Here is a 3,359-nt window from a genome sequence, read left to right as displayed (position 1 = left end):
TCTGTCCTAGGGCCTATACTGTTTAACATCTTCATCAATGATGTGGACATTGGTATCAGAAGCGGACTGGCCAAGCTCGCTGATGACACCAAACTGTTGGGTAAAGCATCCATACCTGAGGATAGAAGAGTGATCCAGGTGGATCTGGACAGGCTCATGAAATGGGCAGATGAGAACCTGATGGTGGTCAACACCGAAAAATGCAAGGTTCTCCACCTTGGGAGGAAAAACCTGCACCATGCTTATAGGCTCAGTAGTACTATGCTGGTTAGCACTACACATGAAAGGGACGTGGGGGTCATGGTTGACCACAAGATGAACATGAGTCTCCAGTGTGATGCTGTGGCTAGTAAACTGAGCAAAATGCTGGCTTGCATCCATAGATGCTTCTCAAGCAGATCCCGGGACATCATTTTCCCACTGTACTTGGCCTTGGTAAGGACGCAGCTGGAGTACTACGTCCAGTTTTGGGCTCTGCAATTCAAAAGGGATGTGGAGAAGCTTGAGAGGGTGCAGAGGAGAGCCATGTGCATGATCAAAGGTCAGGAAAACAGACCTTATGATGAGAGACTGAGAGCAATGGGGCTATTCAGCCTGGAAAAGTGCAGGCTCAGGGGTGATCTGGCAGCCACCTATAAGTTTATCAGGGTTGTTCACCAGGATTTGGGGGAACATCTGTTCACCAGAGCCCCCCAAGGGATGACAAGATCGAATGGTCACAAACTCCACTGTGACTGATTCAGGCTGAATGTGAGAAAGAACTTCTTCACCGTCCGAGCTCCCAAGGTTTGGAATAGACTGCCACTGGAGGCGGTTCAAGCACCCACTTTGAACGCATTCAAGATGCATTTGGATGCTTATCTTGCTGGGATCCTATGATCCCTGCTGGCTTTCTGCCCCTGGGGCAGGGGGCTAGACTTGATGATCCTCTGGGGTCCCTTCCAGCCCAAATGTCTATGAAATCTATGAAACAGTGTGCCCTTGTTGCCAAGAAGGCTAAGAGCATACTGGGCTGCATTGGTATGAGTGCTGCTAGCAGGGCAAGAGGAGTGATTATTTCCTTCTATTTAGCACTGGTGAGGCCACATCTGGAGTACTGAGTTCAGTTTTTTGGCCCCTCACTAAAGAAAGGATGTGAACAAATTGGAGTGAGTCCAGCAGAAGTCAATGAATATGGTGAGGGGGCTGGGACACATGATTTATGAGGAGAGGCTGAGGGAACTGGGCTTATTTAGTTTGTAGAAAAGAAGATTGAGAGGGGATTTCATAGTAGCTTTTAACTACCTGAAGGGAAGTTCAAAAGAGGATGGAGGTAGACTGTTTTCAATGCTAGCAGATGACAGAACAAGGAGCAATGGTCTCAAGTTGCAGAATAGTTAAATATTAGGCTAAATATTAGGAAGAATTTTCTCACTAGGAGGGCTGGAGCAGGTTACCGGGAGAGGTTATTGAATCTCCATCCTTGGAAGTTTTTAAGACCTGGCTCATGAAGCTAATTAGTCAACTACAATAAAGACCACATGTAGGTAGATGCACCCATTAACCCCTAGAGAAAAGATAATACTGTTCAACTTATTAGGAATGAAATGCAGAGAGGGATAAAGACAAATTTAGGGTCATTAGGCTAAAATGGTCCTAAAATCTGAATGCAGTTTCTTATTTTTCCTAGGTATTTCTATGCCTTGGACCTTATGCTAAGAGTACCTCAGAAGTTTTATCAAATGATTCTTAGAATATGCCTGATAATTTGGAATGTATCATTCCAATTTTACAAGTTAGCATTTTAAGCATGGAGAGATTAAATGACCTGTGCAGGGTCATGCATGGAGTTCATAAGATGGAATCAAGAACTACTTAGATCAGATCAAGAGTACTATCTACATTCCCATTATTAATTTCTATTAAACTGTTTTGTTCTGTTTCATAAAGCGTTGTAAGTATTAGCATTTTCTTTACTGAGAAAGGTCTTAAAGTTTCAGGATTCAGAAATCCTATACAACTAGGCCTGAATTTTACTATTTCATTTTTAAAATTTTCAGATTGCTACAATTTGGAGTAACAGTATGTCTAGGACTGCTGTACATACTTTTAACTATTTAAATTTAAAACACTGCTATATTTTCCAGGTTATCATTATGAAATATGAAGCCTAAAACATTTTTTCTGCCAATATAGACATGGATTATAAGGGAATCTAAATGACAACAGCAAGAATAAAAATCATGAAGAGGAATAGACAAAGTTTCCAGTACAAATCATTACATCACAATGGATAACCCATTACAAGGTAATATTACTTTTACTTATTCATTCACCTGATTAGTTACCTTTTATGGACACATGAAATATGATTTGGATTATACAATTTACCAGTAGGCTGCAATGCAGTCTCAGGTGTGTTTCAGTGCCTTTCGATGTAGAAGTAGGCGATTCTCTCATTCTTAGAATGGCACTTAGACTATAGTAACTTGTGTATTCAACTACTGTTACTACGTAGGTGCAAGTGAGTTGACACCTATAGTTCTTCCCTTCAAGAAATTGTGTCCATTATATATATTTGGTAGCTAGCCTTATTACTGTGAAAGTATACTTTAGCTTAGCAGTCAAAATGAAGCATACATGAATTTTTTTAAGCAGCAGTCTTCGCAAAAACATCTATTTTCCCAAAAGGTGGTGAACTAGGCAAGAGTAACTTTGTGAATCAGGTTCTACTGGAACTTTCCCTCACTATCTTAAAGAGATAGACCTTTTAAAAAACTGCTACAGTTCTTTTGAATTTCTTGTTCTCAGTTCTTATATCATTGGCATTTCCCCTTAACAACCGTCAAGAGTTTGTTGAAAAAACATTCATCTTGATCCAGCCTTCTTCCTCCCCAACTTGGGTTTCCCTTTCAGTTCTCTGTTAAATTAAACCAATATATTAATACAGTAAACGTCTCAAATAGGTAAATATACAGTATATATACACAACATATTACAGAATAACCAACCCATTTCACTTGCATAGAATTAGAGGCGAAAAAGTAGGTGAAAAAATTGCTGAAATAGAAGTCAAGGCAGTAGTAATTGGAAACAGTGCTTGATTATCTAAATATAAATTCAGATTTCAATTTGGGTTGTCCCAACTTCCATTTCAAAGATATAGTATAATTAATGTTGCTTAATGTTACTGGAAGGCATGCAGATACTACAGTGATGAGCTAGTACATAATGTCAGCAAAAGAGATTGCAAATGAGAGAATGCTAACTCTTTTCTCATAAGGTTACAATGGCACAGTTGTAGTTCTAGAATAAGGAACAATTAATCAACTACAGAATAGTTTATTTGGGTACATACAAACATTTGCCATGCCCCGTCC

The 3,359-nt window shown here is 39.7% G+C and overlaps 2 protein-coding genes across 2 annotated transcripts in view; one reads left to right on the top strand and one right to left on the bottom strand.

The window, feature by feature from the left end:
- The window catches only part of DOCK2 (dedicator of cytokinesis 2), an 849,953-nt gene that overhangs the window by 398,329 nt on the left and 448,265 nt on the right, over nt 1-3,359 (bottom strand). The window lies entirely within an intron of this gene.
- The window catches only part of FAM196B (family with sequence similarity 196 member B), a 256,405-nt gene that overhangs the window by 115,585 nt on the left and 137,461 nt on the right, over nt 1-3,359 (top strand). Inside the window, exon 2 of the mRNA XM_019506523.1 lies at nt 2,176-2,287. The gene's annotated coding sequence lies outside the window, so the exon portion shown is untranslated. The remainder of the gene's footprint in view (nt 1-2,175; nt 2,288-3,359) is intronic.

The sequence above is a fragment of the Gavialis gangeticus genome, unplaced genomic scaffold, assembly GCF_001723915.1.
Source record: "Gavialis gangeticus isolate Ggan-Ray unplaced genomic scaffold, GavGan_comp1, whole genome shotgun sequence".
Lineage (NCBI taxonomy): Eukaryota > Metazoa > Chordata > Crocodylia > Gavialidae > Gavialis > Gavialis gangeticus.
This window is presented reverse-complemented; position numbering and strand designations above follow the sequence as displayed.